Source organism: Passer domesticus, chromosome 6 (assembly GCF_036417665.1).
Source record: "Passer domesticus isolate bPasDom1 chromosome 6, bPasDom1.hap1, whole genome shotgun sequence".
In the NCBI taxonomy this organism is placed as follows: Eukaryota; Metazoa; Chordata; class Aves; order Passeriformes; family Passeridae; genus Passer; species Passer domesticus.
Genome location: NC_087479.1, coordinates 15,947,284 through 15,973,750, shown reverse-complemented (window position 1 = coordinate 15,973,750; position 26,467 = coordinate 15,947,284). Strand labels below are relative to the sequence as shown.

At 43.9% G+C, this 26,467-nt stretch overlaps 1 long non-coding RNA gene across 1 annotated transcript; it reads left to right on the top strand.

Annotated features, from left to right (window-relative positions):
• The first annotated feature begins 14,825 nt into the window (after positions 1–14,825).
• On the top strand, positions 14,826–19,832 carry LOC135302714 (uncharacterized). Its single transcript, XR_010364273.1, has 2 exons — positions 14,826–14,877; positions 15,743–19,832. It is a non-coding gene; the product is annotated as an uncharacterized LOC135302714 (long non-coding RNA).
• Positions 19,833–26,467: the final 6,635 nt, after the last annotated feature.

The window sequence follows — 26,467 nt, the reverse complement described above, 5'->3', positions numbered from 1 at the left end:
TTCCTACATAGGAATTCTTTCAAGATTTTGGCCTTACTGGCTTAAGTCCAAATTGGGGTATTCCCTGCAATAAGGGCTTATGTTAATGAAAAATTATTTTCCAGTGCTTGACCATGAAAAGTTCTGGCAAGTGTTGCCTTGACTTCAGTGACTGGTTCAGTGGTATTAGGAAAGAAATCTGTTGTCATGCAATTTCAGCTGAGCTGAGGTTAGGTGTTGGCTCTGTCAGTTTTTCCCTACTGAGGTCGTATAATATTAGTTCAATGATTTCTTAAGGCCTGAAAACTACAATTTATCAGAGAATAGGCAGATCTTTGTTTTAACCTGAGGCAGATTCTGGCAAGACAAGACCCCAGTCTGAGTTTTGGCTGAGGTGTCCCGAGGGGCAGCAGGGGCAGGATGCTGGTGCAGGGGCCAGGCTGCATCCCCCAGCTGCAACCTCCACTGCACCCTTAGCGTCCTGGGTTACAGAAACCAGGGGGATAAAACCTCCCCAGTGGTGGACTTTCTTAGGTGCAGGTGTGCTGAGTCCTAAGGAAACACACTGAAGAGGGATTAAAATGGCTGCACTGTGTCCTGAAGCCACTCCTGTCTGGAGCTGAAGGAGGAGCAGGCACAAGCCCTGCTGCAGTGGCTGCTGCTGCAGAGGGGAGGAGAGGCCTGTCCTTCACAAGGTTTGGAGCTCATCCTTTCCTCCTAGTCAGGATCAGCCAGCTCTGGCTTTTAACAGCAGGGTGCCTGCCTAAATCACTGGCTGGTAAATTACATTTTTCTGTCTAGAATGAGGTAAATGTGTATTTTATCTAGGTAATTAATCTGAGGGATAGAACTAACATGATTATTGTGTTTTCTTTTCCCTCACTCCTGTCAATATGGCCATGTGGCATTTGTATCTCAGAGCCTTTATTAAACTGGTTTATTTGTAAGCAATCAAACAAGGAAAATTACAAGGACAAGGATGATTTTGTTCAGGCTGTCACCTTTATCTAGCACTAACAAGCTAGGAAATGACACTGCCTTTTATTGTCTTCCTATCTCTGTAAACTTGCTTTTATATATAAAAAAAATAAATAAAGCTCTTAAACAAGCAAAGAGGAACAGACTTGGAAAATTCTGTGGACTCCAAGGTCCTTCTCTGGTTTTCCTTTGCAGGAACAAACACCACCCATTCCCTTTTTCCCATGCACAGAACCTGTTTATTAATGTGTCAGGAAGCATGACTCAATCTGCAACTTTGTCAAGACACAGGCAGGAAATTTAGGTGCTTGCATATATCAACTGCTACTGTTTGATAAATCTTTCCTCCACAGGTTTGGATAATTTGGTGCCTCACCACGGGCTGCTTCTTTGAAAACAGTGACTAGTAAGATACTCAGAATTATCTTGCCATTAGAACTTTAGGAGGGCACTGAGTTATCTGAGAGGAAAATGCTGTACGTTACTGGAGGCTAGAAGCAAAGCAGGAGGAGAGTGTCACACCTGCAGCTCCAGCAAAAGCTATCCAGTTCCCCATCCAGAGGTACCCATTTGTCCTGTATTCCATGTCTCCAGTGACTGTCCAACAAGTCCCTCCCATGTCCCCTTCAGCCAGAGCAGGACAAGTGCACTGCAGCACTGGGACTGGCCACTCACATAATCCAGCCTCGTGTGGTTTTTATAGTGGTTTTCTCCTTGGAATTTTATGGTTTCAGTGTGTGTTTTCCAAAGGCTGAAGCCCAGGCACAGATCCCAGGTGCCTTGTGGCCAGGAGCCATCTGCACCACTGCAGCAAGCACTGCAATCCAGCAATGATCTACCAGCTGGGAGACTGGAAAAACTGTTTTCTTCCAAGTTTAAAAGCTTTAGGATTTGCTCAGCACATTTTTTAATTTTCCACACGGGTTTAAGTAACAACTGGAATTACTGTTTAGTAGTACTTGAGATATTTTAGAAATGACCACTCCGGCTGCTCAAAGGTTTTAAATTTCATGGTGAGGTAAATTCATTCTATATTTTAATTTCTGAAGGAGAGAAGGAAAATTATGGTATTGGACAGAACTGGCTGCTTGCCCAGGGTGAGCTAAGTGACCTGGCCCAGCATGGACTGGAGAGCTGGCTGGTCATCTCTGCTTTTCATGAGGGCTGCAGCTTTTAAAATAATAAATTGCAATAAAATAAAATAATAAAATACAATAATCTCGTAAATCAAAGCTTTTAAAAAGCCTCCTTTTGATCTTCTCTTTCACATATGAACATCTTATACAGATATATGCCGATATGAACAAGAGCAACCTCAGCAAAAGGAGTGTTAATCTCCTTCACCATCCCAAAAATGGTTCTATGTTACAGTCATTTTATAAATCTAATGAAACCAGCACACCCTTACTTACCAGTGTTGCATTAAAATAAGTCAGGATAACATAGCTGTCCAGATTTCATTCTTACTGTGTATAGTTCAGATATCTTGCATGGATGTCTGCTGTCCTCTTTAAAGGAAATTAAGTTTATATGCCAAATGCAAAGAAAGAATAATTATTTTCTGAAATGTCAATGTTTTCGTATTGAAACGATTCCCCTGAAGGGCTGAAAACTCCAATACAGTAAAATATCACATTGCAGGAGCAAGTGGGACTGACTGTCAGAAATTAATTCCTCTGTTCATCCAGCCTCTGGTCATTGTTGACAAAGGGTTGAGACAGACAAACCCAGAAATTGAATCATCTCTGAAACAATAACAGCAATAGTGGGTTAAATAAGTTAAGGAATTGCTTAGTGCATAGAAGAGAATCGTAGAGTGTGTTGAAGGTTCTTCAGATCCTGTATTTTTCAGTGTGGAGGAGTGGAAGAAAGAAGTTTAGAAGAATCAGGCCAGAAAACCAGCACCCACAGCAGCATGGCCAGCAGGCTGGGAGAGAGGATTCTGCCCCTCTGCTTTGCTCTGGTGTGACCCCACCTGGAGCACTGAGCCCCCAGCACAGGAGAGGCACGGACCTGCTGGAGAGAGCCCTGGGCAGGGCACAGAGGTGATCAGGGGGTGGAACACCTCTCCTGTGCAGAAAGATTGAGAGAGTTACAGCTGTTCAGCCTGGAGAGCAGAAGGCTCCAGGGAGACCTTGCTGCAGCCTTTCAGTAATTGAATGGGGTTATAAGAAAGATGGGGACAGACTTTTTGTGGGCCCTGTTGCAACAGGACAAAGGGGGATGTGTTTAAATAAAAATAAGTTAGGTTTGAGATTTAGATGTAGTGAAGAATTTTTTTACAATGAGGACAGAGAAACACTGCACAAGTTGTCCAGAGAGCTGGGAGATGCTGCAAACCTGGAATATTCAAGGTCAGGTTAGATGGAACTCTGAGCAACCTGATGTGGTTGAAGACGTTTGTGCTTGTTGAAAAGAGGTTGAACTAGATGACCCTTAAAGGTCCCTTCCAACCCAAGCTATGCTATGATTTTGTGGTTCTGTGGTTCAGTGGGGTGTGTCTGATTTACATTACACCAGAAAGTGTGGTGTGCCTGGCTGCAATCCTGGTGTGACCTGCTGCTCTGCTTGAGCAGTGTTGGAGCAAGTGGGCCTGAGCAGCAGGCTTTGAAGAGGAAGGAAAATCTAGAGGCCAAGGTCCAGCCACATGTTCTGGACCTGGGAGGGTGAGTCCATCCTTGGTTAAACCTGTCTCTCACCTTTGTGTCAGCATACTGTAGGATTTAGGGATATGATTGTCTCTTAAATCTGTTCACCAGACTTTATTCCAAATTTATTCCTTCATGATACTGAAAGCAAACAGTGAACATCTCCTACCTGTCATGATTTTAATCATTTCCCTTCCCTTGAAAATTAACTGTCACCTGTATTGCAGAACCTGAGATTTAACAATACAAATGAGGCAGAGAGTGGATATAACTTTATGTTTTAATAGCCACCTTCATGCAGAATTTCCCAGTAAAAGATATTTTTGCCTGACCTCTTGATTAGCAAGAAATTATTATACACTTGCAAAGAGATCAGGCTTTATTTTGTGCCCTCTTTGAGGGATGGGGCAGTGGCAGCTGGTGCTCTGGAGCACTATTTCCATAGTAGATGGCTTCTACTGTCCTTCTGGAGGTCTGTCAAGCACATGTTATTGCTGATTGCTACTTTCTATTCTGGTTTCAAATTAAGTCAAAAGAGCTCCACACAATGCTGGCAGGTGGTTTATCCTCAATAGGTATGGCTTGCCCAAACCAGTTTGGAAAACACACATAATTTTTTTAAAGTTACTGCTCCAAGACACATGTAATTGTCCCACCTAATCCTGAACCTTGAATCCTTCAGCCCCAACTATCACACTCCTTAGTAACTCCAAACCAGTGGTGCTGTAAGCAGCTAGACACTCCTCTTTTCATCCACATCAATGAAATTCAGCCACTCCCCCTCTCTGGTAGCTGATCTTATGAAGGTCACCAATTTCAGCAACAGGTAAAGGAGGGGCATGTCTGTGAGAGGGAGCAGTGTAGGACTGATGTGGGTGCATGGAAATCTCAAGGGACACTGTCTTTTACAAAGCTGCCTGTGTCTGGATTGAAAATCTATGTAACATGGATGCTTGCCAACCTGGGAACATTTTGGAATCAGTTGTGCGGGCAGCTTCCCTCTGTGACCTACTCCTCTCTTTCATGTCTGGCCTAAAGCTGGGAGAAGTCCAAGTCTTTGAGTCCAGACTAGAGTGATTCCTGCTTTGTGGTCATCTGCTTTGTCAAAAAGGTGGAGCAGTCGCTGGTGAGCTGTGGGTGTGGCAGCTTAAGTCACCCTGTGCACTTGGCAGCTCACAGCTGGGCCTGGGACCAGCAGTTTGCCACTTTGCCACTGCACCAGCTGTGGGAAAATTAGGGGCTCCAGGGCCAAGGCATCCATTCAGGCTGACAGTCCTCTTTTCCCTCCGCCCCAAAGCCAGCAGACAGAAAGACCAAAGAAACAACTCCCAGCCTCAGGGCAGCAGTTTGTGCCCTCACTCTGCCCTCCTGTGCTTGCGCCATTGTCCCTCTGCACGTCAGAGCAGAAGGACAGCTGGCCCTGCCACAGGTGCCACATCCAGGGCACGTGGACGTGCAGAGCTGGAGCCCCAGGCTGCCTGCCTCTCACAGCTCCCTGCCAGGCCCCTGCCTGCCACGCTGCCTGCAAGGCAGATCCAGCCCTGGAGCCGCTTGGCAGCTCCCACAGGGCTGCATCCCTCATCATGCAGCAGGAGCAAGCTGTCCACCTTGGGCACGGCTGCTGGGACTGGCAGCCCTGGGGCTTCCCTGGGAAAGGTGCAGCACATCTCCACTGGCACGAGTGGTAAGTGCTCTGCTCCTGCCCCAGTTTGCCATGTCCTGGTGTCAGGATTCACATGCTGTCCCATCCCCCACAGCACATATCCCATTAGGATTAGTCCTCAGGGAACTGTTCTACTGTTCCAGACTGGAGGAGGCAGAAGGGTGTGGGTGAAGGGTACAACCACCAGGCTTTCAGGGGACCACAAAATAATGCACTGCACTGCATAGCTAGTGACCCACTTCTGACCTTAAGAAGTCAGACCTGGAATGCTAAAGCAAAGAATAAAACTCAGCGCCTTAAGCATGAGCTCATTAGTAACTTCCTGAGAGTTGCTCAGCCACATCCAGAGCAGAGGGCAGTGACCCCAGCACGGCTTTGAAGAGACCCGAGGGATTGGCAGCTTGTCTGAAACACCCAAATTTCCCACATTAACCAATACTCCAGGTCTGCCATGCTTCAGGTCCCACCCTCACCCAGCAAAGTCACCTCACCAAATTAACACAGCTGCAGGGGTGGATAAAAACGTGGACCTTGGCATGTCTGCATTGCACAGGAGCTCATTCAGGCCCTGGGAATCACACTCTGGCTGATGTGCCACAATTACCCCTAGAGGGTCGGAGGTCTGAGTGTGAATGAGCAGTTGCGACTGTGACTTAACCCTTCCCAGAGTATTTTAAGCTATTTTAAACAACTTTTCACTTCTGAGCTGCTGAAATTCTCATGGGAAAAGCACTCTAAAATAATTCCAAGTCTCCAGGAATGTGTCTAGGATAAATAGTGGGAGGCTCATTGCCCATGTGTTTAGGGAAAATAGATAATTTTCTAATTTGTGGAGTCCAACTAAAGTGAAAAACTCTCAGTATTACTGCACCATGGAGGCTCCTGTTCATCTTCTCTGGACTGGTGGCTGTCTCCACTTAGCATCAGGCATCACAGGTCCTGGCCACAGAGTCCTCAAATGGAGTCATCCAGAACTTAAGCTGATTTTTAAAAAGTGTGGTTTAAGCTATATCAACCTCTCTGCACCAGGTTCCTTATTTGTTGAAAAGAAGTGTGGTACCGACATATTGATGATGTGGTGCTCTTGCATTTAAATAATACAATTATTCAGGAAGTTCAGAAAAATGGCTTTTTAAATTCTGTGTTGTTTCTTTTGGGGGAGGAGCTGAGAATGGAATTTGGCATTTCTCTGGCATATCCCACTGCTTTGCCAGTACAACCAGTGCCCTTCTCCCCACAGCACCAGTGAGCCCAAACCAAAGAACAGAGAATTCTCACTGACAGTTCCCAATCCCTTTATTACAGTTTCTCTGCCCAGGGTCTCCCTTTCCTGTCTGATCCTCTAAAGGTCTCCTGCTTGACCTTGCTTTTCTTCTGCGAGAACCAAAGCTCCTTTCTGCCCTGAGCTCTGGGGTTGCCTCCTTAATGCTTCAGGAGGGGGAGGTGGAATGGGTTAGAGCGTGTCCCCAGAGATGAGAGCTGAGAAATGGTCTCAGTTACAGCATTTCAGGTGCTGTCAGCAGCTACTGCACTGTTGAAACTACCCAGCAGTGTGTGGAATGAACAGCCTGTCCTTCTGAACCCTTTAGCAAAGTCAGAGGCAGATGTATTCTTATATCTGGATGAGAATGTAGAAGAGGGATGTGAGCTTTAAGGATCTCTTGAATGCCATAGACCTGCTAAAATTCTCTAGATTATTTTATATTATTATTGTCAATATATACATACATGCCACTAATATCTCCACCAGTATGGATTTTTTTCTGCCTTTCTTCTATGTATGGGTTCATGTCCAAATACATAATTTATCTTCTATGTCAGGAAGAAACTTATTCTAATGCTTTTTTTCTACCATGTTAGTAATTTGATTTGGGAGTCCTGAATGTCACAAAAGCCCCCAAAAGTTCTGCATTTACAGGAAGCATGCCACATTTCCAAAGAAGTGCAAAGCCCATCTTGAAAGCTATGAACCTCTTTTTTTGACAATCTCTTGATTTCCTTTCTCACTTGAATTCCCACGCTCCTTGGACTGGGTTTGAACCCATCTGTTTGGATCCTCTGACTGCAGCACACACACATAGACCAAATTCTCCTGGGATTAATGTTAAAATGTACTTACTTTGATAGATGAGATATCGAAGTATTGACTGGAGGCACGAGTCAATTTCACTGTTAATTCATGCACCTCATTACCCTACTCAATCAGAGTGCCCTCATTCCCCTGGGGAGTGTTGCTGTAATTAAGATCCTGGAGCTTTTTGAGAAAAAGGAGTAGATTGAAGGAGAGCTGCTCTCACCTTCTGTAAAAGCTGTAGTTGCATTTGAATTTTCTACCAAGCCAGAAGATTGGTGTTTGACACATGTCACTGGTTGCTTGGAAGCAAAATATGGATCTAGACCCATGAGTAAGTGCCAGCTTCAGGAGGAAACTACAGCGTGCAGCAGCTGAGGCCTTGAAGCAATGTCTCAAAGACAGACTTTCTTGAGCACTGAAATTTCTTTCATTTCCTAAAGATGCTTTGCCTCCAGTGTGTTATGGTCTCATACACAGTGAGTTTGGGGAGAGGATCCACTTGCATCAGGGAAAGAATCTCTGGGCAGGCATTGGGAGCATCCATTTATCAGTGCAGAGTGTGCAAAGGGAAGGATGATCTGCTACAAATGAATGTGCAGACCGATTTAGAAACCAGTCCATAGTGCAGAAGCTTTGTGGTTGGGGTAGGGAGACTGCAGATGGAAGCTGAATTACATTCCTCCAGCATGGTCTTCCAGTCTGCAGAAGGCATTAAATGTGGGAAGTGCATCTGAACCAGCAGAAACTGGCAGAGATAAAATTGATAATTAATGCCCTGTATCCTCTCACTGAGATCCCTCACTATCCCACACCAGCTGGAGTATTTGAGTTTCTTCCTGGTGTCCCAAACTGCCCCATTTTTTTAACCTGGATATAGCTTAAGTAAGTAAATATAAAAATACTCAACCCTTTAGTCAGAAGAGAGAAAGCAAAATACGGAACTTTGCGTCTTCTTCCTCCTAAGCCCTTTCCTACAACCTTTGTTCACTTACTTGATATTGTATTAGATCAATCAGATAAACCCTAACCTGGATAAACCCTAACCTCAATAATCAGTGTTTGCATGGCACAGCGAGCAGCTGGAGATGGAGATGAGGAGGGAAAAAGCTGTTTTCCCTATCAACAGGGAATGTTCAGCACTAACAAGCAGATACTGAGATCTGGCCAGGCAGGGCTGGTATAAGGGTCACACCTTGGCAGGGTCGTCACCCAGCCTGCAGCACTGGCCCTCAACTGATAATCTCCTGATACTATTACAGGCAGTGCCATTATGACTGTCAGCTTTAATTAAGCACACTCCCATTTGCTGTTTCCTTCTAAACATCACTCCAGGGCCACAGCTAATTCAGTGTGCAGCCAAGCCTCACCAAGGAGGGGTTTTGCCTTGTTTCCAAGCCACAGGTGGGGTTAGCCACTGGTGTGCCTGTGGCAAGAAAACTTTTTACGGTGCAGGAGGGAACTCTGGGTGCAGTGGATCATCCACTGCCTTTCTCCAAACCCTCAGCTGCTGACAGTGCTGCTCCAGGGCTCTCAGCTCTCATAGAGGCTCAGAGGCAGAGCCCCCTCTCCTCCTCCAAGCAAAGGGGTGCTGGGCCACCACAAAGCCCCTTCATTTAAAACCTTCAACAAAGCCTTCAGTATTTGGTTTCTTTAAGCCTTGGCCTTCAGTTTATTCTGCAAACATGAATGAAGCATTAGGACACCTCTGTTCTGCAAGGACACTGAGCACTGATATAGCCCTGTGTTTTATTCATTATGAAGGACTGAATCCTATTACATTAAAAATTCAAATATTAAACTGTATTAAATGGACACATAGGGGATATATACCTGTATATAAAGATATCCATTTATTCATAGGCTCAGTAGGGTCTTAGATATATGTAAAATAAATGGAAATTAAGTTACTCATCCATTCTCATAAAGCAAATTGGTAGCTGAGTCAGGAGAGGTGCTTAGGAGAAGTTATTATTTGCTGTTGTTTACCTGAAGAAGCCTAAACCCTCTGTCCAAGAGTCAGTTTATATTTGCAAACTATTACTGTCTTTCCTGAGGTGTCCTTTGTTTAACACTTTGAGAATTCCATTGTCAGCTGCTGAGAAAAAAACCATTATGGCTTCTTTTCTATTCTTCCATGCAGTTGTATTTTAAATTTATCAAATTACTTGTCCTGCTCTTCTTAGCATGTGAGCCTCACTGACCCTTCCTAAGTGAGCTCAGTCCTCCTCAAACAGGCTCCCAGCCCATGTCACATTAAAAACACAGCTGGAAGGACATCCAGGGGTGCAGATGGACCCTCTGGGCACCTTCTCCCCCACCACACTGTCAGGTGCAGGAGCCAAGTCAGGCTCTTACAGAGCTGGGACACTTCACCTCTCAAGCCTGGTCAAAGTGTGGATGTGCTGGACTGCCCAGAGAAGCCCTGTGTGTGTTTGTGCACATCTGGCTCATACTCTCAGAGTGGGTTATCAAGGTGTTGTCTGCTCTTGCAAAGCACCATGGAGTCAAAGAGATCACACTTCTTAAAAATTTACCTTCCCCCATCCCAAAGACTGACCACTGCCCTTCCCTATCCGGAGTGTGACTTGTTTTTATTTGTGCCATAAAGCTCCTCCATCTCTGACTCCATTCTAAGTCACACTAGGAAATTTGCCCTCAGCACTGGTCAAAAAAAGCTGTTTTCTAGAGCAACATGCTCTGATTTGAAGATTGCTAGCCATTAGTGGCTGTATTATCCCTCTACCCAGCTCTTCCTAAACAGCATCCCTGTCAGTGATCTTATCTTACTTGAACACTGAAGTGGGTATTTGTGGAAAATACCCAGGGGGTAGATGAAGGTCATCACTGTCCACTTACTTAATTATGGAATAACTGCTTTAAGGGTGGTAAACAAGTCTATTACAGATGGGGCTAATGGCTTCAACAAAGTTTCACACATCTGTGAGTGGAATGGCAGGGATAACATGGACTTTATGAGCTGAACTGACAGTCCAGTCTTCCCTTCATTGAGATCAGGCCTGGATCAGCCTCCGAAGGACCAAGTACTGTGTATGTCTAAAAGCTATTAAATAGTGCACTGACAACATCTTCTTTCCCTTGTGGTGTTCCAGTCATTCCGCCTGTGGAAGCTGGACAACATCATTTAGGGAAAACACTCTGCTGAAAAAACTTTATCCAGAAATATTGAAGCTAGTAACAGAAGCAAATGTGTGTAAAGGACCTTGCAGTGCAATCTCAAAAATTGTCAATTTAATGTCCTGTCCCTGGGGCAGCAGAAGCAGGATGATATGGGATTTTGTCCTCCAAAGGCATCTCTAAGAGAGGAAGGTGTAGGTGCAGCCCAGAAGTTTGAGGCTCCCCTTGTTTAGCCCACTTTTTTAAATGCCACTCATATTTTGCTAACAGAGTGGTTACAGATTGGTGGATGTGGATGTAGAAGCAGGATCACCAGAGGCCCAGTATGGATGGAAACCTGTTCCCTCAGCCACGAGACAAGGACTGGGGTACAAACTCTTCATTTCAGGGACCTTGTGCAGATTGCCCTGTTGTGTAGAAGTGCAAGGGCCTAAGTACTGTTGTATTACATCACTGATGTGCAAAAAGTTTTTCCATTTAAGAAAATGCCCCAGAGACATAGAGGCTTTCAGAAATTAGAAGGGACAAATTCAGAATTATAAATTTAAAATATGACCTGAATCTCTCATTGCACATCATGTGTAGCAAGAGCTCATTTTGAGTTGCTCAAAAAATACAGTTACCTGCAGTGCAGGGATCAGCATGGCAACATAATCTTGAAGATTAAGAAATGATTTATTTCATAGTTTTGTATTTTCAGTTGTGATATTGCAGCTTGTGAAGCATCCAGGCAACAAGGCAGTCTTCATAATTAGCAATATAATAACAACTGGCTAAACAAATATTTCACACACACAGATCTAATGAGGCTGGTGCTAGGGAAAATGAGCATTAAAAAGTTAATTAGGATGTTCTTTTTTAAACACATTATTCCTTAGTGTTGCTGGTGTATCACCTGCAACACCCAGCATGGCTCAGGGAAGGCTGCAGCCAGATATAGATACAGAAGCTGTGCTCAAGAACAAAGTGTGAGTGTCCTCCTCAGAGCAGTCACACTGCACCGGGGGGGGTGTGAGGCCCCAGCAGCAGCCCTGGCTACATCCTCACATGCAGCACATCTTGCATAAGAGTGTGGAGGTCAATGCAGTATTTCACAGGAGCCCAGAGCAGCTCTGGCCATTCAAACTTCTCAGGGTCAAACAACTTTAATTGTAGGTGGTCCTATTCTAGCTCTTCCTCTGAAAGGCATGTGGAGAAACACAGTTTGTCTCCCAGAGTATGATTCTAGTGCTGGACCACCTCCAGCCCTGCCACCTATACCTGCAGGATAGCCAGGAGACACAAGTACTGCCAGGCACCAGCTTGTCTGAAACATCAGCAGATGTTTCCTCTCTGCTCTCTTGCCATGTGGGAAGGAGCTGCATGGCAACATTATGCAAAACCCCTGTTGTAAAACTTGGTTTGTGCTACATGATGTTTGATCAGACACGGGTTGGGATAAGTGCATCAAACTACTTACTCCACAAGGTGATTTCTGCCTTAGTTTCTCCACATTATTTTGTGTGTTTGCTTGACTTTTATGTGTATGATGACTACTGAATTTTAAAGGCTTGTTGGGCAAACATGTCATAATAGAGTCTGTACAAACTGCAATAGGTGGATTCAATCAAGTTACTTTGCTTTTGCAAACCAATAAAGTTCTTTGCTCTCTCCAATTAATTTCACATGTACTCATAAAGCAAACAATTTAATTAGACAGTCCTTTATGTTGGTTGATATTTACTGTATATGCAATAAAAAATAATGAGGTGGATGTACACTGAGAAGATCCTGCCCTGAGTACTTTATTAGAAGCAAAGCAAGAGTGAAGCTACTAGGCTGTATTTATTACTGGTGTAATATATAAATGAGTCTACAATAGCTCTGCACCTGAGCCATGGAGCCTCAAAGCTCTTATTGTGCTCTTGAACTTTGCTACAAAGGGAGTGGCTGGGATGCAAGTTTAGCAGCAGTTTCAGCATTTATTTGGATAACAAAAGCTTTTGGTGCAGTTCTCTCCTGTCTGCTTCAGAGAGGTTGCTGACACATGTGCCCAGTTCTCTGCTTTTTCCCCAAGAAGTGCATCCCAGTTTGTGACCAGAGGCCCAGGCTCTTGATAAGAGCATTCATGCAGGTTTTCTAATGAGAAGCATTACTAGTTTTAGTTGGAGTGTTTTAAATCAGATAGATTTTTCTCAGATCTTTAGCTACGAATGCTAAGGAAAGTTAGAAACACCAGCCAAATGTGAATTTTTTGAATTCTCTACCAAATGGATTCAAAATCCTGGTGAGAAAAGCTTGGAGACAGTGTGTGCCCAGAGCTGATGGCTGCCTCTCCACACCTGCTCCTCACCCAGGAGTGCCTGCTGGTGTGCCTCTGCCAGAAATCACAGCAGCTCTCACGGGGACCCTGCTGATGGGGATGTGCTCAGGAGCCAGGCTGTGGGTCCCAGGGGAAAGTGGCTTTTTTTTGTACTCACATGCTTAAATTGTTCTTGCTACCTCCACACACATGCCTTGCTTCCACAGTAAGGCAGCTGAAGCCTGAAGAAGTATTAGAAGCCAAACAGGAAGGTGAGAGCCTCCTCGTGATGAGAAACAGAGCTCCCAGAGGGGGGTGTGAACCAGCAGTCTGCAGCACAAACTCAGGCTCAGGTCTTGGGTTCCTGGTCATATGATCAGATAAAAAAAGCTCCCTTTTTGTAAGTCACCCAGTGACCTTGAGGCATTTTAGGACCTGGAGGAATGACTTGTCTAACTAGTGCTTCTTCCCACAGTGATATTCCCTGGACATCTGTTCACCTATATTCATACCTGCTGCTGTGTGTTAAAGAGCAGCAGACCCCTCTATCCCATCTCCTTGTATTTCCATCTTAAATCCAGCTCCTGCTCCCTTTTTGATACAAATGTCATACATGGAGTCTTCCTCTCTCTGCAGGAGCTTTGAGTTTCTGCAGCAGCCCCATTTCTACTCATATCCACTCCACCTGCCAGGTTCCAGGTTGCTCTGGTGCTCTGGAGACCCCATTTATGACAAACCATTACTATAAATCCCACACTTGGCACAAAGGCAGCTCAAGCCACCTCTCCTTCCTCTCCACCCTGCCCACCACTTACACACCATCAGTTGTCAGTGCCTCAAGATATTTTTGGACTCAAATTGTCTCATGGTTTGATCTTCCACATTTCACCCATATATAAACACATTCATATATTTTCTTTTTTCCCCCTTTAATTCTACCATGCAGTAGAGCAAAACAAATAAAGGTGTGAAATCAGCTCAACCTGTGTCAAATAACATCTGTGGTAGTATGCCTGCCAAGAAATGTAAGTCATCATCAAACCATCTGGTGCTCTACCATGCATAGGCAAAAGCTTATTTTTTGAGTCCTGGAGGTGGCTTCTGTTTGACTCCAAAGTACTTGAGTTCCTCCTCCTGATTTAGACCACTGGGACTGGCACCTTTTTCTGAAGTGGTGAAATGCAAACCCAGCACTCTCAGGAACCTGGTTTAGAAGATTGTGACCAGCCTCTGTGTCACAGTTTTAAGCACCCACGGTTGTGTTCACAGAATGAGAAAGGTCAAGCTCATTTCTCCCATCCCAGTGCCCTAAAAAGCAGACTAAGTACATATTCCTTTGCACTTATTTTTCAGGCTCCAATTGCACTGGGGACAACTCAGGCAAAAGTGAGGCTGGGGTGCCGATGGCCAGAAGACTCTCATGGGGATGGGAGTTATGGCTTTGAAGTCTATCAGACTGAGAGAAGCATTAAACCTTGAAATACTGCTTTCTATTTTTGGGAGGGGAAGGTGAGGATATGTTCTAAATATTGTCATGGTAAGAAAGAGGCACTGCACTACCACTACCTCTCTGGCTCCTGTTTATAACATGAAATTGTGAATCTTGCTCATTCTCGTCCACAACTAGGCACTTTCCTTGAGGAAATGTTGCAGGGTCTGAGGCTCAGGACATATAAAGGGTTCTCCTCATCTTGGGTCAGGTACCCAAGCTGACTGAGGGATGAGTCTCTCTATAAAACTTCACATGCCCCTCTTAGACACCTAAACCCCATCCCATACTTTACATCAGAAGCCCACCTCTATCTTCTGGGTTTCATTCTGGGGCCAGTGTGTAACACAGAACACCAAATTATGTACCCCACCTAAAACATGTCTGTGGTATTCACATACTCTTTGAACAGAGAGACACATAATTCTCTCTCCCAGAATTTTTCCTGGGGAAGGCAGTGAGAAAGATCAGAGAAAACAATTCTTATCTCTATTTGCTGTGCCTGTTGTTTGGCACATGTGGAATGTGTTATGGAGATTGTTTACTGAAGAGTGATTTGTTAATTGGACACCAGTGATGGCTGTTTTGACTGATTGACCAAGTAGGTCAAAGCTGTGTCGTGACTGTCAGGTAAGGGTCATGAGTTTTTCTTTAGTAGTATGATATAGTATTAGTATAGTTTAGTACAGCTTAATAAAGTGATTGTTCAGCCTTCTGAATCATGGAGTCAGAGCATGTCATTCCCAGTCAGGGGCTCCCTGTATCAATACCTGTCTGCATTAGCTCTGAGCCTATAGACAGGGACAGGAGGTGCCTGAGTAGGGGTAGATCCTTCGACTCTTCAGAGTTTTCCTGAATCCTTTGTGTTAATACAATCATGGGGTATCTATTGCATGGCTTTAATGTCACACTTTCCTCAAGTCCTGAGAGGAAGTCTGAGGAAGTCATAGGGAAAGAGTTAAAGGCACCACAGTTTATGAAGTTGTGTTCTGGAGAGGTGACACCCAGCAGAAACTGAAACATCCATCATCATTTTCTGCTTCAAACTTCTTAAAAACCTTCACAATAACCAGATGTAGAAGACAACCGAAACATTCAACAAGAGAATTGAAGCCATGGAATAGAATAAGGAAAGAAGAGCTTAAAGAACATTTAGATTAGTGAGATGTGTTCCAGCTTGCATAACCAGACAAAATCCATCTGTGAGAGCTTAAGGACCATCCAAAGCCATTTCCAAGCTATTAACAATTGCTTTTGAGTAACTGGGGAATAAGAGAGGAATGACAGGGGAACACTTAGTCCCTGCATTGCAGGGAAAATCAAGAAATTTAAACATATCTCATTTTAATTTTTGGAAAGATTGCCAGAGCATATTATGAAACCCTCAGTTTATAATCAGGTACAGATTAGTCAGTTGATATGAAACACACTGCAGGGATTTGTCAAGAATAAACCGTGCCAATTTTTTTTTTCATTTTTTTCCTCTCTGGTGCAGTGGTTAAGGGAAACAGACTTAATTCTAGAAGTTTGGACACTTTCCTGGTCAATATATTCAGGTGTGCACCAGAGAAACACAATATAGACTGACTGGGAGAGCTGAATCCACCTACATGATAAATTGTAAGAGTAAAAGGTGGCTCAAAGCATTGCAAGACTGAAGGACTCTGTGTTCAGCCCATGTCTGACCACTGTGTGGAAGAATGGATGATGGGGAAGGGAATGCAGCTAAAAGATGTGTGAATAAAGCCAAGCTGTTAGGGCTTGAAGGTAAAGTCATGATTCAAAATGATTGTGATCATTAGGAAAAGTGCTCTGAAATTCTCAGAATGAAACTGGGCAAGTAGAAAAGCAAAGTGCTGCAAGCATAAAGGGAAATCAATGTACAGCTACAATGAGGTCCACAAAGAAAATTCAAGGGAAATAGCAGCAAAAACCTGGGGATGAAGAGCTGTTGTAGAGCAATTACAAAAAACATCCAAAAACCAGCAAACCAAATTCAAACAATCAAATCAAGAAATTGGTTTAAACTACCTGTGAAAGCCCATGATTTGGAAATTAGAAGGGTACCAGAGGGTGAAAATCTGAAACAGCTTTCCAACAGATGTAAGTTAAGAAGACTTACAGGGCTCAAGATGGAAAAGGACAGGTTTTGGCAGGGAGTTACCAGAGGTGGTGGCAGGAACATAGGTCCTGTCTGTGTGACCCAGGAGCTTCCTTGCTAATGTCTTTCAGCTGCTTCCCTGTAAGACACAGCAGGGTGGTGCTGCTCTTGCAAGGCTTCAGCTGGAACTGCTGCCTTCAGCCTTGGGAACCCCACTTTGTGGAAGAGAGAGGAGATGGAAAGGAGCCAGGACACAGCACCATGAATGAGAAGTTTGGAAAATAACTGAGTGTGAAGAGAGGTTTGGTTGACTTGGAATGGAGAAGACTGGGGAGCAGGCTGGGGAAATGTGATAGCAGTGCTGCACAGAAGAGCCACAGAGTGGGGCACCTCCATATCCCATCCTGGACAACCTCATCTGAGGAAAAGAGCAGACATTAGGAGAAAACTGTAGAGTTCAATTTTCAAAATACAAGGATAGACAAACATTTAGATAAGTTCCTTTAAGTGTAAGACATCACGTGTCCATCAGGCTGTCAATGCTGGAAGATCCCACATTACCTAATCCACCCTGAAGGCCTGGGCAGTTGAATGCTCTGTAAGGAATCCCTTCAGCCTGATGCTTCTGGGAGTCAGTCTTGTCAAAATCAGGGAGAAGCTGGGTGATATGCACCTGAAACCATGACAGTGTCAATACAAGAGATCTCTGTGAATTTAGAGTGAATCTTCCACCTTCCTCTGATCCTCACAGCTGTACCAGGTGGTATTTTCTCAAAATTTGTTCACACAGAGGTGCATAGGCAGTAAAAAAATCCAATATGCTCTTGGTCTCCAGTGGCAATAACATGGTACTTCTTTCACTATTTTCTTTCAGACAGAGTTTGAAGAATTATTATATTAGAAATAATTTTCAGAGACATATTAACCTTAGTCCTGCTCAGTACCCCAGGGCGTCTTTTTGGTTTAGACTGAAGTCCTGAAGCAAATTCTTTTGGAAGGGTAATAATTGGCACTGAAATGAGAGAGGAAAAAGGTGATGGGTGTGAGGAAGAGGGGACAGCAGGTGTGCCCATGGTTTGAATGCTCTGTCATTGCCCTCGATAAATTCCAAAATGGAGTCTAACATCTGGAAGGAGAACAAGATATCCAGGATTTAATAGTAAATGACTGTCAAGAGAAAATAATTATTTTATTGTTTGCAAGACTGAAACCACAGTGGATGCTAACACCAGGCTTCAAAATGTAATGATCTCTGTTCACTCTCCTAATAAATAATTTTCCTCATTTAGCCTGCCCCATGAAACAGCTCTGACTTGTTGGATTCCATGAATGTGCTGATGAATGTTCTCCCAGCTTAATGACTGCCTGTAACCTTGCTGCTCCCTCAACCAGTTGTTTATTACTGGCAGCATTTTCCCCCTCTAGGAGATTGTTTATCCAACAACCAGGGCACTGCTACTGGAGCATTTCTAAAAAGATTATTCTGCTAATTATTCAGGTCATTAAATAAAAGGTGAAGCAGGCACCAGCTCTCAGCTTTGAGTTCCCCGATACAAGAATGTTCCTGTTACATAAAACCCCATATTTTTTCATTCTGCAGCACTTAATCTTTTTGCAGCCTCTGAAGGAAAGTTTCAGCTCCAGGAGGTGTGGTTTGTTTGTGAGAAATGGAATTTTTCTTCTTTTTAATCAAAGATACATTCAATAACCACTGCATGCTGAAGATATTTCTCCTTTTTGCACAACAGTTTGTGTCATGAGGGGGAAAAATCAAAAGCAGCTGCCCAGGAAATACCAAACAGGCATCAGCATCGTCCACAGGCAGACACTTCAACTACCCCCTCAAATACCAGCAGGCTTTTCCTAAAAAATATGGATTTTTCTTCTTCCCTCATTACCTCAGGGGGCTGTGGAAACAGAGACAGGCTAGAAGTCACCTGTTAGTCAGATAGAGAGTTTTAGAAGGGATCATTAACTCTCAGTCATTGCTCACCACTTCATGGAGAAGGGGGAAAAGTCCCTGCAGTGCAGGGCTCATCCGGAGCTGCTCTGCTTCCTTCACTGGTTTTGGTTTTGCCCACATCTTCAGAGCTGCACTGCAAGCAGCTGCAAAACTTTATTAAAGACACAAGGAGGAAAGGCTGAAACAACACTCCAAAGGAGGTGCATGTAGGTTTGACAGAAGGTGAAAGAGCCAGGTTTGCAGGTGGTAACTGCGCTGTTTTGAGTAGCTGGTCAAATGTCATGCCAGTGGCAGGGGACTTCAGAGGGACCTCACTGACCTGGGGAATGGAGAAGAGGGTGGCAGATGAGTTTCACTGGAGATAAAGTAGGTTGTGCAGCTTGGGGAGTGTTTGACTGGCTCTGACAGTTCCAGTTGAAAGCACTTCCTAGGATTCACTTTGCAATGGGGTCAAACAGAGGAAAGCTGCGTGCCTTGCTTTACCTAATAGCAAGGATAAGGTGAAAACCAGCAAGTTTTACTCCATCAGAAGGTTCAATTCAGGACTAAAAACACGATTCCCACAAAAACAACTTTTGAGAACTCCTTTGGGAAGATGCTCAGCAGCCAGATGTCACCCAGTGTGCTGTGGCTCCTTCAGGGACACCAGCCAGCAGCGGGTGCCTGCGGAGCGCTCACTCCAATGCTGCACTGGCCTGAGTGCTGGCAGCAGCACCAGCACCACTCACAGAGCAAGTGACAGAGACACTGGAGCCCAGACCATGTGCTGGGGCTGTCTGAGAGGACTAGAAAAACCCAGGTTTCATTACCTCTGCTGCTCACAGAACAATTTGTTCACTCAAAATGTGCTGCTGGGAGCAAGTCCCTTCTGGAGAGGCACTGAGGCAAGCACATGACAGTTGTCCTTATCAGCACATCTCTTGCTGTCTGATCTGAGCCTAATGAGACCCATTGCTCTTTAAATCACTCTGTCTTGTCACTAATTCCATTTCCAGCCCTACAATTGCTAAATATCCCTTCATGCACATATTTATTTGCTCCACAGTTACTATGAGGCTAATAACCCATAATGCAGTTTGCCCAGTCTCTGAGCTCAGCTTTGCAAATTCATCAACGATGTTTGCAATTAAAGAGTATAAGTAAAAGGCCATTTAAAGTCAATAACAGAAGGTAAAAAGTAAGTTATGGCTTCCTAAGGTCTCTCAGCATCTGCAACTCCCTTGTTTGCCAATGGAAAGCAAGGGTCAGGGTTTTAAACATGCTGCCTCTGACCTGGGAGAAGGGCTTTGCCACAGGGCCGAGTGTTTCATGACAAAAGCCCTGTCTACCAGAAGTGATGTATTTGGGGAAGGGTAGGATCAACTGCACTTTCCATTTTCTAGATGTTTCGGCCAATGTTACTGTTTGTAACTGTAAGAAAGGATTCAGAAAATAACTAGTTGTGTTTAAAAAAGGCCTTGAGGATATATCCAAAGTATGAAGACAAGAAATGTCATGCCGAGAAGTATAAGATTTCTATTTAATTTGTGTATCAGCTGTCTATTAATAATAGCTGCACAGAGAGACACCGACACAGTTTCCAAGCACACAGAAATCCCCTCTGCCCCTTACGCTCCATAAAAGTGATAGAGGAGATTATATCATGAGCACTAATTCCAACCCACAGCCCCAAGGCTTCTCAACATTGAGTGTCCCCACTTTTTCAGTGCCCTTGTTGCTGCCATTGACAATATTGATCCCTTTTGTAGGGTAATGGGGAAGGTCAATCCCTCCCCCTGCACAACAAAAACCCCTCACTCACTTGGAGGGCCTGGTTACAGAGGCATTATGTGCCCCCAGAGTCTCAGACTTACTTTGGAAGAACATTCCCACCACTCCATGTGTAAGTCAGGTATGAACCCTGGGCATAGACCAGAATTTACAAAGGACAAATGTTCAATTTCTTCCTTCTGTCTGTTTGGAACAGGATGCTGACAGTCCCTAGAGACTCACCAACCACCCTGCTTTGGAGACTACCATGGTCTTGTCTCATGGAAACCTCTGCCAACAGCTTTTATTCAGACACCTTTCCCCACACACAGCAGCTGCCCCCCTCAACAGAAGGATGCTGAGGTGCTGCCACTTCTAGAAGAGGTTTTGTACCATGAGAGGTTTTGTACCAAGAGCTAAACATGATCTGTTGCTGGGATTCCAACCTTTTGAGTAAATCCCACTGTACCCTGGCCAGTGGCACCCTGGGAGGCCAAGCCTGCCACTGCAGCCAGCTTTGAACCCATGGGGGAACCCAGGGAGCCAGCCCCAGGCAGCACTGTTCATTTAATGATACCACAGGGGTAACCAGTGCAGGCAGCAGCACCAGCAGGAATGCCACCACGGGCTCCCAATGCCAAGCAGAGTTAACAGAGAGACCAGCAGCCTTGTCACCTCCTTTTTCCTCCTCACCCTTCTGAGAATCTGGTCGTGATGAGAAACAACTGCAGCTCTTCACCTTTTCAAAGAAGCTGTGCCAATCCAATGCAGTGCTACCAGGTGGGTAGAGCATCCCATTGCTGTCCCTTCACCCAGACAGGATTTACACCTGCCCTGCAGCATCTGCCTCCAAACTCCCTGGGTCATTACTGCTGGGGGGTCTTCAGCACACTCCAGCCCTTGCATATGGGGTCACAAAGAATGTGTGCTTCAGTTCATCACTCTTGTCCCAAGCAGCTGATTAGCAATTCTGCAGCAGAAAAACTGCACTGCTGCATAAGCCAGGTTTAGATGGTGATCCTTTAAACAGGAAAGATCTCTGTCAGAACAGCTTTCTTAAATCCTGAGAGAGATGCTGCTACTTGCACTTAATTGTTTTTCTGTGTATTAGCTATTAAATGGTATTAGCATAATATGTGCTCCCATTTACAGAGGAAGCGTTTATCTGTGTGCCTTCACCAAAAAGTGGGTTTGATTAATTAAAAAAGGAGGATGGATGGGATTGCTGTGAGGATTTGAATGTAAATGCACCAGCAGATGCTTCCTGATCCTCCCAGCAGAGTACATCACTTTTAATAAACTCGGAACAGATGGCTGGCTGCGGTGTCAGAGATGATACGTATCAAAGTGCTCTGCACTCCCCTCCCAGACAACTCTGTCCTCAAGTCTCAGAATCCAGAGGGGTGAATCCTCACCTGCAGCCCACTGGCAAAGTTCCCTCCACCTCAGGGGTGCTGTGCTTACTCACTGCAGCTGTGGAGTCCTGCCAGGGACGTGCAGGTTTCTGCTTCATGAGTCCTGTGGAAATGTGATTGAGGCGCTTGCTGGAATGCAGAGCCTGTAGTTAGATTACTCAGGCTGCACAAGAAGCAGCAAGAGATAATGTCCAGCTAGTTAAAAGTTTAGGTGTTCTTCTTTCTCCTCCATGGGAGCTGGATCATGCTGAATGCAAACAGGAAAAGCTTCTCTTAGTTCAAAAAGCTGTTGAGCCAAGCCTGCAGGACTGAAGTGACATCCTGCTGAAATATTTGGTGTATCAAAATTGCAACTAAAACTCTTTGTGTTCACTTCATCTCTTGACCAAAAAGACTTGGTAAGAATCTTGAATCCCATTTAAAATGGAAAAAAAAAATAGAAAATGAATGATTAATGATTTCTTGGGGCTTTCTTTCCTAGGTCCCTCTACAAAGAGGATTTTGTCCGAAGAGCAAACTGAAGCACTGGATGATTAAATGTGTTGCAGTGGTCAGGTGGGAAGGGAATAGCAAAGCTGATCATAGAAACCAGGTCCCCAGGCTTTTATCGTGGGCTGAAACATCTTCCCCAGTTCCTCATGCCCATTACCTAACTCAGTGCTACCTTTGTTAGAGCTGGTTTGAGCCAAACTATGCAGTGAGTTGCCCGACTCCTTCACACCTATTTGCTGCCAGGTGCTGCTGCCACCTGAGCGGGCTGCTGGCAGTAATTGTGGGAGTGGCACTGTCTGTGTGACTACTGGATAGGAAAAATGAGCTGTATGATTTGCTGGAAAATAAAAGGCAATTTTCTGAAAGCAGGGAGATGAGTCAAGCAGGTCTTTCTCTCTACTGTCACTAGGAAGGGAGAATATTTTTCTTGGGGAACACTACTGCTCAGGTGTTTCTGGCAGCTGTTTCAAAGACCACAGAATCAGGTTAACAGACTGAGTTCTAGGTATCTTTACCATCTGCAGCTCAAGCAATGTAACCAGAGGAAAATGCAGATCTCATTCTAAAATAAGATAAAATTCATAACTAAAATAAGTTCTGCCTCATGCACAATGCTGGAGATGGAGAATGTCTGGGATCTTATGAGCAACATTTCCAATGTGAAATCCTCATGAAGGATAAGGGCTGGCACTAGGAAGCTGTATTCTGTCCTTGTAGAAGGAAATCTGGTCTTAGTGCAGCCTAGCAGGAAGACAAGAGGGAATGAAATTCAAAGCAGAAAATTAAGATCTGTGCTGAGACTGCTTTTGAAATATCTCCTTTTTAGCCAAAGCACACCAGAAAAGCATGTGGATATTCAGCAGAAGGGATGGCAGACTGACAGTGGAATTTCCTGGAGAGGGTGGTAAATGTGCAGCTCAAAAGCCCTGACCCAGGTTCCCCTTTACCCCACAAACCTCCAGTGAAGGCTTGGATGAGCTATACTGAGTCTTGGTACCCACCATTCTGTGGGTTAGAAACAACACCTATGGCAGGCAAACCTGCAAAGCACAACATCCTGAGCTGCACTTTAAAGCAGATCAAAATTGTCTGGTGTTGGTTAGGATGATGTGTGGACATAGTGTTCAGGGAAAATGCAGGATGAAATTGAGCTCTTTGGAATGAAAATCAAAACCAGGGCTGTTTTAAAGAAAATAGGATGGATAGGAAGGGGGAAGGCAAAATATCAGGCAGGATATTCTGGAGAGAAGAAAATATAGATAATAGGCATTGTGAAAGAAACAGAGAGGTTTGAATGGTCTCGTCCAGCATGTCAGCATGTGTGTATGATACAGTCCTTGACCAGCACAAACCCTGGGTATCACACAACATCCCGCTGTGCTGAGCATAACCTCCAGCCTGTCCTTCCTACTGCACTTCAATAGAACTCTCCTATAAAACTCTGTGCCCACTCATTTCTTGTTCAAAAGTAAAATATTATTGCATATCAGAGGAATAAAATTAAGACAATGGCAGTGTGATTGATATTGGGGGGGGGGGGGGGAGTAAAAAAATAATTCATAAAACTTAGTCCCTGCCAGTAAAATGGAGGCTTTGCTGCTGGATGAATGTCTGTCCTGGGAAGTTCTTTAAAGCTTCCATTTATCACTGTAGCAGGGACAGGGACCATTGGCTGCAAGCATTCAGTGACTGCAAAATGAACTTTCCCATGAGTAAAAATTCATCATTCAGCTCTAATGATCCAAAGAAAAGTTTCAATTTAATCCATACAAGAAAACCAGCAGTGTCACCCAGGATGTTGGTAGGAACAGAAACACCAGGGTCAAAGTCACCCCAGTAATATGGAGGAGCTCTGTGTCTTCAGACAGAAGCACCAACTATGTATCTAAGGATTTCAAACCAAAGCTCATGGCTCCTGCATGCAGGAAAGAAGCAAAGAGCCTGTCCCTGCATCATTCCAAAGTCCATGTGAATCCTGCTGAAATCAAGAGTGTATGAGAGGGTTATGGTTTAACAAAAAAAAGGAGATTAAATATGACAGTAAGCTTCTCATTACTCACCTGTTGATCTCTGCAATACTAGTCAAAATATCCCAAGGTCATTTCTGGTGTTAAAGGGATACTTCCAATATGAAAGATGAAAATGAGAATATCAATATCCCTCAAAAATGGGGAAGTACCTTCCCTTGGTGTGGGGCACAGGGTGGATGTCTGCCTCTGTGCTGAGTAAACACAGCAGCAGCTGGAATAGATGAGCCAAGTCTCCAGCTCACTTTTACTCACTGCCATAATTTCCTTGGTTTTGTTTTACCCCTGAGGGTCTCACTTCTTTAATTATTTTGTTGTTTTGGTTTGGTTTTTTTCATAGGAGTGATACATAAAAATTTCATTTTCTCATCTCTGGCTAAATCAAGGATAACTAGCTTTGTTAGACAATCGAGTACCTTCCAATCAAACAGCAATACATTGTCTCTGGGGAGCTTTCTTTAACCACAGAACACAAGCAGCTCCTGTAATTGTGCTGTTCTTGAGGCTCTCTGCAGGGGCAATCGGGGCCACTGCTTTTCCTGAGAGCATCTTCAGTGCAGCACAGGAGGGAGAGCTGTGCTTGGATCCACAGTGTGGATTTTCAATAGGCCCTTCTGCTTATCCACCTCTTCCAGTTAATGAAGCTGCTCTCAGAATATGAAAAATTTGTTCCTTAGCCTAAGTCAAGGAATAAACCCCAGATGGCTGATGTTTGGAAACAAATGAATAAAATAAAATAAAATAAAATAAAATAAAATAAAATAAAATAAAATAAAATAAAATAAAATAAAATAAATATAATAAAATAGTAAAACTGGAGTGATTGTGATATCCAGGAATGTGAACAAAAGGTCAGGACTGAACTCCCAATTCTCTTTGTAGCTATTGTACAATCTGTACCTGTTGTTTATAAAGGGTTAATAAAGCACCAATAGACGCAATAATAATTTTAAAAACATGAATAACTTGTGATCCAGATGGCTATAAACATACCAGTTGATGGTGGTAGAGATGGGCTTCAGAACAGTAATAAATAGGGCTGATCAAAATATGGAAAAGTGTTTCTGCAAAATATTTCAGTGAGCTAGAATTGTTTCAGTTCAAAGGGTCTGAAAAATTAATACTTATATTAAAAAAAATTGAAAAGAAATTCCATTTAATTTCTGCTTTCATTTATTAAAAAAAACAGTCAAAGTAGATGGTAACAATTTGTATAATCATCAAAACCCACAAAAAATATCCTGCTAGTCAACTTCCAAGGAGGGAGCTGCATTGCTCTCTGAGGCACTGATCCTGCAGAGAGTTTCAACATAATCCTGCAGAGAGTTTCAACAGAAATTATTAATATTTAATTAATATTAATTTAATAGTAATAATAATTAATTATTGTTAATACATAAAATTATTTAATAACAATTTAATTGTTATTAAATTATAACAATTATTTAATTGTTAGGCTTGCACCCATTTCTCCACATTTCACATTTCAAATTCAAAGCAAGTAAAAACCACATTACTGGACCTCTAAAAGCATGGGGAACACCTGCTTGGCTTGGCATCAAGTAAATCAAGTTAAAAAGGAGCAGGTGGTGTCTGGAAGCCAAGGAAACCACACATCCCTGCAGGCAGGGCCAGAAGTACTTAGCTTAAGAGGTCATCTCTAGCAGGAGCTGAGAAGAGCACCAATACATGGCTCCCCCTGCCCTTGGACAAGTTAAGGCTGCACTTAAGCTGCTAAGGACAGAGGTGATGCAAAGCCAGTACAGGAAACAGGAGAGTTACTCCTGCACGTGGGTCACAACAACCCCACAGTGCTACAGGCTGGGGACAGAATGGCTGGAAAGCTGCCTGGTGCAAAAGAACCTGAGGGTGCCATTTGGCAGCTGCCTGAACATGAGCCAGCAGTGCCCAGGTGGCCAAGAAGGCCAGTGACATCCTGGCCTGTGTCAGCAATAGTGTGGCCAGCAGGAACGGGACAGTCATTTTCCCCCTGTATATACAGAATTCAAATTGATTTCCTGTCTTTACTTTTGTTGATGAACAATATTGACTGATGTATTTTTCTTTTTTTTTTCTTTTTTTTTTTTTTTTTTAAGACACTCTCTGAGCAGGTGTTCCTCCTTCTTACAGGTGTTATCCTCACTATTACCTTTACCCCTTGCCTAAATACACTTAAATTATATCCTTTCCTCTGAAGAATGTATCCCAATCTCAGGGAAGGAAGCTAGGTCTAGAATTGAACCCAAAATGCACTGGAAAGGGTAAAAGTTTTTTGACTGATCTATGTTTGGGTTCAGGCTGTCAATGAACAATTTATTTAGAAATGCAAATAACACATTTTCTCCTTATAATTCCAGTGTCTCAGTGTGTGAATCTGTCAAGCAGCTGTAATGTTCCTCTCAGTACAGAAAGTCATGTACTCACTGCAGCTTTGAACACAAAGTGAGCATAGTACCCATTTATCTTCTCTGCC